We start from the raw sequence: 14428 nt of genomic DNA on the forward strand, positions 1-14428 counted from the left end.
CATCGAAGTTATGACTTAGGATGAATAGATAACGAATGGAGTCATCATGTGATCCCTGTTACGTTGATGATTCCGGGACGTAATCATCCTAAGAGGGAGATAATTGTAACGCCCGTAGATCCGAGCTAGTCAATTTAGAGGCAATAGGGGTCGAAAACGACTTTTCGACAAAAGATTATTTAGAATAAATAATCTTAACCAAGTTGTATAATACGTCACAAGGTTTCCGTGCATATAAAGAACGCCGAAATCCGAGTTATAACGAAGAAGTTATGACCCGTCGAAGTTTCGCGACGAAACCGGCACGACACCGGGGAGCGTAAATAGTGAATTTACGTATGAAGAAGTTATTATTTTTCGAAGTTTCGAGTTAGTAGTGTACAACCTGAAATTCAAATATTAGATCGAGCGGTTTTTAGCCGACACGACATAAACGAGAATCGAAGATCTCGTTAAGAATAGCGTAACAAGAAAAAGATGGGTGAAAATGGACGTCGGATGAAGAAGTTATCAGGATTTAACAGACCAATCATATCCCGGTCTGTTAAAAATATAAAATTTAAAATTGAGTCAAAATTAGCCAACGAAGTCTAAACGAAAGTTGTAGAGTATGTTCCCACCTTCGCGTGGATATAAAGAAAGTCGAAAACGGAGCTTGTATGCGAAAGTTATGATTTTTAGAAGTCGAGAAGGAAAATTGTGAAACTGAGATGACTTGGCAACATCTGGACCCTCCATCACTGATCAGACCTCACTTCGGATCATGCCACGAAGCCTTCGCATTACGCCCCGCGTACGAGGTCCGGTACGCCCCGCGTACCTTCGGTCTTATCCGGGTCCTGTCCGAGTGCGAGCCAGCTGGAACACGCCTGGAAACCTTATCCGAACTACGCCCAGCGTAGTTGAGTGGTACGCACAGCGTAGGTCCGAAGTTCGGCCCTATAAATAGCCTACGAAGAGTCTCAGATTTTTCACTCATTTCTTCAACTCCTTCTCTCTCTACTTTCTCTCACTACCCCTCTAACCCCTCCTAAACCCTAGATAAGGTCCCTAGCACCCTAAGGAATCCCCGAGGCTCCCGGAGTCCCGAGAAAAAGGAGTCTTTCGGTTTCGAAACGCTGCTCCAATTAAGTTCCGGTTTTCGATAAAATTCGCTGTAAGTGTGCTACGCTTACGCAATTTTTAATATAGCTTTCGAATAATTATACGAATGTTATTAGGTCCTTAAAATAATCATTTGGGCTATTAGTATGAGTTATATTCAGTGTTATTTAACGCTTATATAATAATAATAATAGTCAGACTATTAATTGGTCGTGATTATCGTTAGACTAAAACCTAGTGGTATTAATACTAGGTTTTATCGAAGGAAAGTTTTTTTGAGAATATCGAAGCGTTGTCCGAGTGCTGAGTCACCACCTTTCAAGTGAGTGCATAGTCCTTTTCATCATACACATAGATATGAAGTATTTTATATAAACTATGTGCTATGTGTGCATATTATCTGAATACTTGTTGTCTATGCTGTATGAATGTTTTATACATGTTGTAAATGATTTAAGATGTATACATATTTTATATATACGAATATGTTGGGTATGACATAGGTAGATGAATGATTAGAGATAAAAGATGATGCGAGTAAACATTGGCAGCTATAGAGTTAGTGCCTAATAAACATCGGCAACTATGAACTTAGTGCCTATTAGATAAACACCGGTAGCTATGGATTTAGTACCTGTTAGGAATTGGTAGCTCTGGACTTAGTACCTATTAGATAAACATTGGTATATATGGATTTAGTACCCGATGAATAGACTATAGCAGCTATGGAATTAGTGCTTTATGAACGAACATTGGCAGCTATGGATTTAGTACCAGTCCTATAACCCCGGAAGTAAGGGAGTTCGGAATAAACGAATGCAGGATAGATGACTCTTAGGATAAATCCTTAAGAGTAAAGAAGATAATGGGGATGGGTAATTGGGTTGATTGTTTGATTGTTTAAACATAATAATTATATTATTGTGGGTTGAAAACCCTATGTACTCACCAGGTTTCCCAACCTGACCCACTCAGTTATTTATATCACAGGTGTGGATATGAAGTCACATTACACTGAGAGATTTAAAGAGATGTAGATCACTAGTGTAAATAAATGTAAGTTCTGTTTATGCTTATGTTTCTGTGTTAACGATGACTTCCCAAACGTTTTAAAATGAATAAAATACGTTTCTTCGAAAATGTTTTAATAACGTATTTATCGTGTTTTTCTGGGAACAAATTCTGCAACATTTTTATTAAAAGAAGAACTCTGATTTTTATAAAGCATAAACAAAATCGGTCTTTCCTAGCCGTGAAAATGGGGATGTCACATCTCTCCTCAATCCAAGATCTAGGTCCAAAAATCACACTTTTCAAGCTTCAAATCACTAAGGTAACTACCCTAACTCATAGATTAGCATCTTAGACCTTCAAATTCGTGGTTAAACAATCAATTAGGACCATTTTCATGTGTTTACGACCCTGTAACATGCTTGGGCCGTAAACACACATATAAGGGGTTTTTAAGCCGCTTAAAAACCTTGAAACGAGTTTTTGGAGAGTAAACATGAGTTAGGACACCTTGAAACGAGTTTTTGGAGAGTAAACATGAGTTTACTGCCCAAGAACATGCTTGGGCCATAAACTCACCTTCATGGGGAGTAAACTCATATTTGAGTGTTTAAAAGCCACTTAAACACACTAATAGCCTTGGATTAAATTCTAGAATCAACCACCAACAACTTAGGGACATTAAAGTTGATTAAAACAACTCCATAAGGAGTTCACAGCCGTAAACCCCTCATGAATGAGGTCCCGGGCCGTAAACTCCTATAAAGGGGTTAAATGGTGCCCTAAACTCACCCCTTGACTTGTAAAAATGAGTAGAACCACTTATGATTAACCTATAGCCTTCAAAACACATAAGGAATGTGTGGGTGACAGTTTACGGCCGTAAAATCATAGTTTACTGCCGTAAACTCATCAAATGGTGCATATGTTTGAATTAGTCGTTTTCTAATGCCCTAGAACAAAACCTAACATCATCCCTCAATTGGTAAAAGGCCATTTAGCACTCAAGAACCCCATCAATGATTTTACAGCCGTAAACTCATGGGGATGAGGCGTTTAGGGCCGAAATCTCCTCTAAGAGTTTACTCTTGAAGAGTAAACTCCTTATCCAAGCCCTACATGCCCATAAATGTCACCCGGGTCACTCCAAACACTTGAATTGAAGTGTTTTCGAGACTAGAAGTGTATATCCTCTATTAATGAGTGATTTAAAATTAATTTGATACAATTGTGTATCATTTAATATTAATAGGAACCTTGCACGTTTTCAAGCCTCGATCCGACGTTTAAACATCCTAGTCGACACATTATTAGTCCGGTGAGTTCATACTCGTTAATGAACCTTTTAAATGTTTTTACATGTTTTAGGGTGGGATACAAGTACATTACTACATGTTTTATTATCAAATCATATGTGATTTACAATCTATCATCAAAAAGGGATTACTTTACAGTTTTAGATACTTGTCAATAAAACTGTTTTAACTAATTATCAAATGCGCCTTTAAGGTTAAATTATTGTTAAACTATTTTCAAAACTATGTTCCAACTACTTTTCTTTTTAAAAATATATCTACATTAATATGTTTATATAAATAAGACTTGAAGGACTTAGGATCAATAGCTAGCCTTATTTCTTGTTCTTGTTTGACGTGGTTTTAGGGTATTCGTTGTCCGTCCGACTGTCGTTTAATTCTTAATTATATATCATATATATTTGTGTTAGATATGAATGTTTTTATTTTATTCATTACTACTGTTGATCAGAAGCAGAAATTCACATACTCTATTTAACTATAATAAGTATAGTTAAGGCTACTACTAGTTACCTCTACTACTACTATACACACCATAAACTGTTAATATTACAAGCTAATGCAAGTATAAGGGAACACTCTACTTACTATACTAAAAGACTATCATACTAAAGCATAAGAGAATTCACTAATACAAAGTATATCACACTATATATCTCTATAAGGCACTCTACTATACTTACACCATGTGAATAGGGCTTCCTGAAAGGAAACCAACACTATATGTATAGATCTATACGGAACTGACACTATTACATCCCGACTTTTATCTACAGTCCGAGCCGACTAGGCCCAGGGGTGGCACTACACTACTTCACTACGCATGACCGAGAAGGTCATCGGTACTCTACTACTTCACAATTGGTCACATGAGAGGTTAAACTTAAATCCAAATAAATCCACTAAGACTTAAGTCTGAACTAATATCCCGAAGTAATTAAAGATCTATTACTAACTAAAGTTACAACACTACTACTGTTAGCGGGCATAACATTTCTTCAGCCATATTACTCACCTGAGAACTATTACTACACGTTTACAATTGATTGGTTTTAAAGATAATACTTTTATACTCTCAAATGATTTACTTACAGATGTACTTTTTTTGGAAAATATAGGATTTTCTAGGGATTTCTACTACTCATAAATACAAATTTTAGTTTTATACTTCAAGTTTGCAAACACTTTTATAATACAATGACACTAAACTCTTATGAACTCACCAACTTTATGCTGATATTTGTTTTCAAAATAACTTGTATCCTCGGGTCAAAGATAGACAGGTACAGGGTAACTTTTGGAGAAGATAGAGCATATACAAGACTCATCTTTTATTTTGTTATACTTTTGGTGTCTATTAATCTTTACAGAACACAATTGTAATTATTATCACTATATATATGAAATGGTTGTTGTTTCTTGTTTTTACTATTATGCAATTGTAATGATACTGCACATGATGTCCTCCACCCCAGAACGTATTCCGCCGTTCTCGGTTTTGGGGTGTGACAGATTGGTATCAGAGCATTATTTATAGTGAATCAAGTATATCAACCCATAAAAGATGTATGAACTATAAACACTTCGGGACTAAAACACTCTGACCAAGAATATATACTTTTGAATACTAAAATATTTAATTAAGTATATACATATACATTCACCAATACAAAGGGTCAGTATCATTCTAGAACAGAATAGAAGTATTAAAGATTTTTGAACAACACAATTAAGCTTAGAGACATATAGTAAACTCATCAAATATGAGTTTGCGGCCTTAAACTCATATTTTACTGTCGTAAACTCATCAAATGGTCCATATGTTTGAATTAGTCCCTTTCTAATGCCCTAGAACGAAACCTAGCATCATCCCTCAATTGGTAAAAGGCCATTTAGCACTCAAGAACCTCATCCATGAGTTTATAGCCGTAAACTCATGGGGATGAGGTGTTTAGGGCCGAAATCACTTCTAAGAGTTTACTCTTGAAGAGTAAACTCCTTATCCAAGCCCTACATGCCCATAAATGTCACCCGGGTCACTCTAAACACTTGAATTGAAGTGTTTTCGAGACTAGAAGTGTATATCCTCTATTAGTTAGTGATTTAAATCTAATTTGTTACAATTGTGTATCATTTAATATTACATAGGAACCTCGCACGTTTTCAAGCCTCGATCCGACGTTTAAACATCCTAGTCGACACATTTCTAGTCCGGTGAGTTCATACCCATTAATGAGCCTTTTAAATGTTTTTACATGTTTTTTTTTGGGGGGTGGATACAAGTACCTTACTCTATGTTTTACTATCAAGTCATATGTGATTTACAATCTATCATCAAAATGGGATTACTTTACAATTTTAGATACTTGTCAATAAAATTGTTTTAACTAATTATCAAATGCGCCTTTAAGGTTAAATTATTGTTAAACTATTTTCAAAACTATGTTCCAACTACCTTTCTTTTTAAAAATATATCTACATTAATATGTTTATATAAATAAGACTTGAGGGACTTAGTATCGATAGCTGGCCTTATTTCCTGTTCTTGTTTGATGTGGTTTTAGGGTATTGGTTGTCCGTCCGACTGTCGTTGAATTCTTTATTATATATCATATATATTTGTGCTAGATATGAATGTTTTTCTCTTATTCATTACTACTGTTGATCAGAAGCAGGAATTCACATACTCTATTTAACTATAATAGGTATAGTTAAGGCTACTACTAGTTACCTCTACAACTACTATACACACCCTAAACTGTTAATATTACAAGCTAATGCAAGTATAATGGAACACTCTACTTACTATACTAAAAGACTATCATGCTAAAGAATAAGAGAATTCACTAATACAAAGTATATCACACTATCTCTCTCTATACGGCACTCTACTATACTTACACCATGTGACCAGGGCTTCCCGAAAGGAAAGCAACACTATACGTATAGATCTATACGGAACTGACACTATTACATCCCGACTGTTATCTACAGTCTGAGCCGACTAGGCCCAGGGGTGGCACTACACTACTTCACTACGCATGACCGAGAAGGTCATCGGTACTCTACTACTTCACAATTGGTCACATGAGAGGTTAAACTTAAATCCAAATAAATCCACTAAGACTTAAGTCTGAACTAATATCCCGAAGTAATTAAAGATCTATTACTAACTAAAGTTACAACACTACTACTGTTAGCGGGCATAACATTTCTTCAGCCATATTACTCACCTGAGAACTATTACTACACGTTTACAATTGATTGGTTTTAAAGATAATACTTTTATACTCTCAAATGATTTACTTACAGATGTACTTTTTTTGGAAAATATAGGATTTTCTAGGGATTTCTACTACTCATAAATACAAATTTTAGTTTTATACTATAAGTTTGCAAACACTTTTATAATACAATGACACTAAACTCTTATGAACTCACCAACTTTATGCTGATATTCGTTTTCAAAATAACTTGTATCCTCGGGTCAAAGATAGACAGGTACAGGGCAACTTTTGGAGAAGATGGAGCATATACAAGACTCATCTTTTATTTTGTTATACTTTTGGTGTCTATTAAACTTTACAGAACACAATTGTAATTATTATCACTATATATATGAAATGGTTGTTGTTTCTTGTTTTTACTATTATGAAATTGTAATGATACTGCACATGATGTCCTCCACCCGAGAACGTATTCCGCCTTTCTCGGTTTTGGGTTGTGACAGATTGGTATCAGAGCATTATTTATAGTGAATCAAGTATATCAACCCATAAAAGATGTATGAACTATAAACACTTCGGGACTAAAACACTCTGACCAAGAATATATACTTTTGAATACTAAAATATTTAATTAAGTATATACATATACATTCACCAATACAAAGGGTCAGTATCATTCTAGAACAGAATAGAAGTATTAAAGATTGTTGAACAACACAATTAAGCTTAGAGACATATAGTCACATCTGGGTGGATGCCTGATCATCTACATCTCTCTAGGAGTGACTAGCATGTGCCTAAGAATGATTGTGGAGTTTCAACAAGTCTAAAAACTTACCAGTACTACCACACGCTTGTTAGAATAAGAATACTATATGAGTATTCTGCACTCTACTAACTACATATGTGATAACTAAAAGGGTCGTTACTAGTAGGACAATAGTTGCTAAGTGGATACACCACGGTTACATGTGACTGGGGCGCTATAGACTTAGAATCTGTAACCTTTGCTTCATTTCCTGTTCTTGTTTGATTGGGGATTTGGAGTTAGGGTTGCTTATTCGAAGGACTATCTTGCTTCGGTTACATGTAATTGGTATGCACTACGCAAGTATTGGCTCGACTAATAATGATCCATCTTATAAGTATCCTAGATTAGTACGTCTATTAACCTGTTCTTTCCCCCTTTCTCGCGTAGTTAGCATGGCTGGCTTCCACCATCCCGACGATCCGTATTATCCAAACCAGGGCAATGGAGGATGGCTCGACGAGGAGCCAGAAGATGATCACCTGATCCTTTTGGATGATCACCATGCTGAAGGCTTCTCGGATAGCTCTAGCTCCGAGCCAGAAGTTAACAACCTACCCCTAGTAGCTCCAAATCCCAACCCCCATCCAGTGTTTCAAGGCCCACTCCCATGTGGGCAATAACCCTGAACCGATGGAGCGATGAGCAGGGTCAGATGGTACCTTTCGATGGAGATCGAAGATTCTACAACATAAGCGAAGGAGGATCAGCAGACCGAGTCTTGCCCATTATGGTCCGAAGGATTGCCAAGAATGTCGAGAAAGGTCAAGCAGTAATTGGCCGAGTTGTGGAGGTTGATGCCAACTCAAACCTCAACACGGTTCGCATCCGCCAATTGGAAGAAGCTATGGTTAGGACAAGGAGGACCAACGAGGCTATGCAGTAACAGCTAGCTGCATCCTGAGCCGAAGTTAGAGAACTCCGAGCACGTCAGAGGGTTTAGGAGAGACACCTTCAGGAAGTGGTTTGCCTATTAGATGATCTTATGGTTCGCCCAACGAATACCTAACGTCAGTCTACCTATCTTTCCCTTTTGTTTAAGGAATAGCCTCTCTCTTTCTATGCTCGGTAAAGCACTTGTTTGTAAAGGTTCATGACCTTGAAAGTACTCTAATTGGACCTCTAGGCTGCCAACATTTTCCTTATGATTTGATGTAAGACCTACTGTTAGGTCACTTTTGCCGAACCCATATTACATCATTAATATCATTAATATTGGCAGTTAACTACTCTATTGCTATGACTCTCTCTCTCTCTCTCTCTCTCTCTCTGATTTTGAACTATGTTGATTTAATCCATGAAACACTCTTATCATACTTGCAATAGACTCTTACTATTGCTATCAATTCTATTAACTTTCAGTAAAAGATGCCTCCTCGCAAGCGCCCAACCAGAGGCAGACCAACAACTCAAACCCCTCCTCCACCACCTCCTCCTCCGCAGTTCAATCCAGTGCTGTTTCAAATAGCTGTGACCGCAGCTGTGACAGCAACCATATCTCAAATGAACTCTGGTGATGTGAGCGGTGGCAACTCTAGATTTGGTGAAGTCCATCAAAGAGTGCAAGGATGTACTTATAAGGAATTCATGAACTGCAAACCTACCTTCTTTGATGGTACTGGAGTAATTTTAGCATTGTCTCAGTGGTTCGAAAGAACTGAGGCTGTCTTTGAAATGTGCTCATGTCCCGAGGAGAGCAAAATAAAATTCGTTACTGCCACCCTCACTAACAGGGCTCTAACATGGTTGAACGGCCACGTCAGTGCACTCTCTTTGATAACATCCAACGCCATGGGCTGGGACACAATGAAGGACCTCATGAGAAGGGAGTACTGCCCTAGGGGGAAATTTTGTGACAACCTTCAAAATTCGAGTTAGTTCTAGATTTGAATAAACTTAGTTACACATATAGGCACTACACATATTAGACTTAGTAACTAGAAGCTAAGTTATAACCTAGTGGAATCTTGGAAACAAATAGAGACAATGGATAATATGCTTGGATTTCATATAGGTACTATCCATATTCGGGTTACTCTTTGACTCGAACAACATTTCATGAATCATATACACACATCATGCACTTGACCTAGAAGTAGAAGTGAGTTCAAAGTCTCATAGAAACTTAAGTCAAAGTTGAAGACTAGGACTAGTATACTTGATTCCTCAATTTCGCTTGAATCTCGGAATCACTACATAGAATGCCAATAAATTGATAAAAATAAATTATAAACATTATTTATAACTATAAAAGAGTTATAATACCATAAGATAATTTGAAGTCTCAAATATTCAATTTATTTTGATATTCAAAGTTTATTAAACTCCAAAACCCTAAATGCCCTAAAAACTCATATTTATAAACTTTAACCTTAAAAGTCCTATAAAAAAAATTATGAACCTTATAATATTATCTTATCATAATAATTATTATGAAATACAATTCAATGAAACATAAATATTTATTTATTTTCATTTACCCTTGATTTATAAGTCAAAAATCAAGAGTTTTATGCATAAAAACTAGGTTAAGGTGCACATTTTATAAAAAGTTGGATATTTTTATTAAAGATTTGAATTTTTATAAAAGAAACAAGAGAGAGGGAGCCTCTCCTCCCCTAAAATCGGATTCCCCCTCCCCATATCTCTCTCTCACACTCTCATTCTCCAACACACACACATCTCTCTCCTTTCTCTCTCTAGAAAACTCTCTCTACCTTCTCTCTACTTTTTCTCTCCAAACACCACCCCATTCTCTCTTACTCCCTCTAAGAACCAAGAAATGTTCTAGAAAACAAACCCAAGAACACTCCTCAAACTCGAAATCTTCATCATCTTGTGGTATTCTTGAAGGTAAAATCAATTTCTACTTCACTTTTCCTTCAAATTTTGCTCTTTTTCTTACACTTTCTCCTTCTTCATCTTCTTCAAACTTGTTTTCTTTGTGTTAAAATGGTTTTTTAGAACATCATGGATGTGTTTTAACACCATGCATGTATGATAAACAAGGTTGCATGTTCATGATCTTAGTGCAAAAATCGATTTTAAGGATTAAAACAACAAACTCAAGTTAAGAGTTTTTGAGAAACAAATTTTTGTTCATAAATGAATGTATACATTTTGATAAGTTTTAATCTTTTGATCTCTGGAAACATAACTAGAATATAAGTTTATCATGATATGTTTTAAAATATTTCAAAAGATTTACTCAAGGAAATGATGAAAACTCACTTTTCTAACCAATCATCATGCATGCAATCTGCCAGATTTCTTTACTTGACTTTAAACTTCCATATCTCACTCATTTTTTAACAAAATTTCGTGACTCTTTTTCTGCAATATAATATTTTGAGTTAACTTTCAAACACAACTGGTCTCACTGTAAAATATTAAATATCCGAATTTTGGAAATTTTTACAAAATGGTTGCGCAAACAGCTCTTTTTCTGTGATCACCATTTTTTCCTTGCATGATCAATGGCCTTAAACCCAACCATAAATCTGAGGAAAAATAATTTAGAAACTTAACATATCTAGTGAATGATGGCTGAAATTTCGTGGCTTAAAACCTCACTGAATGGGCTACACAAATTCATGAACTTCAGCCACATTTACATCTCATGCACCATTGCATGCAACATTTCTTAACTTGTTTGGATTCATTACCCCCATTTCCCTTCTGAATAAATTTTAAACATTTTTCCTTTTGAAAGCCCTCACATGCATGTGATAATCTGGAAAATTTCAAGAGCTTTTATTATTTCTTTGATTTATTAAAATTATTCCTAAAACCATGGGCATAAATCACATAAAAAACTTCCAGAAGTCAATAAATCCGGAATAAATTGATGGATGATCCTTATGGTGAATAATGACCCCTCACCAAATTTCATCAATTTTTGTTGCTGTTTGATATGATTTCCGATTTTTCTTTTGTTAGGGTATAATAAATCACAAAACCACTTTAGATAGTGTGAAAATTGTATCTAACAATTTTCGCATACCTTACCTGTGATGGGTGACTCAAGAAAATAATTTGAATATTTTTCATCATGTCTTACTCTTTTTCCCAATTTTTGGTAATTATAATGGTCTAAAAATAGGAAAAATAGGTCTGATTATCCAAAATTTATGAAAATTTACAAGAACATCATATTGCATAGTAGGAGGTTACATAAAAATTTTGAGGATTTTTCTCCACTGTAAACTATTTTTCTCTTATTTTCTAAAGTTAATTACACTTAAATACACTTAAATACACATAAATACCTAAAACGAGATTATACATTATGAAAACCACTTTTGATATTTTTCCCAGGTTATCTATACTGTAAATGATGTACAAAAATTTTTGGTAATTTATTTTAACTGTTTAATATTATTTCTTCAATTAATGATTAATTAAAGGAATAAAACAAGGAAAAATAGAAATACCCACTGAAAAATATCTTTTATATTTTTCCCAGTCTAGTTATGTATAATAACAGTTAAATAAAAGGTTTGGGTAATTTTGGAAATTATTTTCTCTTTATTTCAATTTTTAATGGAATAAATGCTCAAAAATCATAAAATATAATTAAACAGCTTGGAAATCCATTTTTATATTTTTCTCAGCTTAGTAATGTTTAATAACAGTAATATAAAAAGTTTGGGGAATTCTCTTAACTCATTGCACATTTCATGAATTTATGGTTATTCAAGAAACTAAAATGGTGAAAAATAGTTAGACAAATTAAAAATTCAAGAAAATTTATCTTGAGGTCTTTGACTTCAATTAAAACTGAAATGTAAAGTTTGGGATATTTTAGAATTAAATTGATTTAGTTTTGAATATTTAATTATTGGAACACCTCTAAAATGTTAAATATTAACATTTCAATAATGGAAATTTTCCACTTAAATTGTTATATAACAATTGATTCTTTGAAACATAATTTCCACAGAAAAATGTTTGTAACTTATCGATATTAAATTTTGACACAATATTGGCATAATTCTATTGTAGTACCATGTATACTAGTGTTAGATTTCGATTAGAGACTCACTAGCGAATACCATTATTGTAGGAATCGATAGTGATACGAGTGGAGCATAGTCAAGGCACCATTTTCATCATCTCAATGCACATTGTGAGTATTCACGTACTCCCCTATTTTTAGTTTTTATGTGTTGGGGTGGAAAAGCATGTCCTAAACTCTTTATGTTCGTTGTATTTATTTTGACTTGTATGAAACTTGGTTGCTATATTTCGTATGTATGTGTATGTTACTTTAATTCATGAGGACTGTATCGCGGTTAAGTCCCTGGAATCTCTAGACACAACTCATTAACTCTTTTGAGCCTATGGTTATTATGGATAGCGCTATCAGGAGGTAGACAAATCCTCACTCGCACGATTCGCTTGAGTGCATTTTACCATTTTATACACTATGTTTGCGATACACATAGTAGTCAATAGGGCACGATTCGGTCATTAGGCTTGGGTTGTGAACTCATGAATGGAAACTTGATGCATGTACTATTCTTTATACACATACGAAACTTGTATTCCCATGTTAGCAACGACACTTGTATACTTATTTTAGCAATGAAACTTGAATACTTATTTTAGCAACGAAACTTGTTACTCATTATAGCAATAAACTTTGTTTCTCATTATAGCAATGAACTTTGCTTCTCATTATAGCAATGGACTCTATTTCTCATTACAACAACAAACTTTTACTACTGGAAACTTATATACATGTTTTAGCAATGAAATTGTTTACTCCTTGTAGCAACGAAATTGACAGCTCATTTTAGCAATGAAACTTGTTTACTCGTTTGAGTAACGAACTTTATCTTCCATGAAAGTATGAATGTTGAATCTTATTCGGGCAATATACTTTATTTCTCATGATAACAACAAACTGTGTTTACAAACTTATTTACTCCTAGCAATATACTTTTATTATTGGAAACTTTTTATCAAAACTTTGATTTCAACTCATGAACCAATATTATTTTGTTAAACTTGTGAGTACTCACCAACTATTTTTATAGTTGACGCTCGTTTTACATGCTTCTTCAGGAATCATCGAGTAAGTGGCACTTAGGGACACCTCAATTTTAGGAGCATTCGCATCTATTGTATTTCTATTTTCATTGTAATTTCTTTTAAAAGTTGTTCAAACCCGTTGTAAATTTGTAATGGTTTTTAATACTATGGTTGGTATTGTCTTTAAACTTTTGCTATGAAACCCTTTGTACTGACACGCCTCGTGTTTCCACTTTAGCGGGGTGTGACAAAATTCATAAACTTGAGGAGGAAATCTGGAACCTCAAGATGAAAGAGACCGACATAACAACTTACACAGCTAGGTTCTGCGACTTGGCATCTATGTGTCCCAACATGATCCCCTCGGAGAGCAAGAAAATCGAACGATACATCTGGGGTTTAGTGCCCCCGTATCAAGGAAACGTTCTATCTTCACATCCTGCAACCTTTGACAGCGCCAAGGAGTTGGCCCACAGGTTGATCAATCATGAAACTCCCTCTACTCTAGCAACAACTACAACTTCCACTGTAACACCCAAATCATCCGACAACAAGAGGAAACGTGGGGATCGGAAGAAGGACAAAAGAACTCAATCTTCTTCCAAAAACCAATAGATCATGGTTGTCCATGCTGCCACCACTCCTGCTACTCCTGCACCAGCGAAAGCTTATGTTGGGAACCTGCCCAAGTGTCCCAAGTGCCCCTTCCATCATAACGGCCCCTGCCGTGAATTGCAATGCACCAACTGCGGCCGGAAGGGCCATACTGTTCTATTTTGCAAAGCCCCACCCAAACCTATCATGCAAGTCCCTAGTTCGGGAGTGACCCATACCTGTTATGGCTGCGGTGAAGCGGTCCATTTCAAGAAGAAGTGTCCGAAGGCTGGGAAACCGGGAGGAACTGGAAGACTACTCGCTATTGGTCA

This window comes from Lactuca saligna, chromosome 5 (genome assembly GCF_052625555.1).
Source record: "Lactuca saligna cultivar CGN05327 chromosome 5, ASM5262555v1, whole genome shotgun sequence".
NCBI lineage: Eukaryota > Viridiplantae > Streptophyta > Magnoliopsida > Asterales > Asteraceae > Lactuca > Lactuca saligna.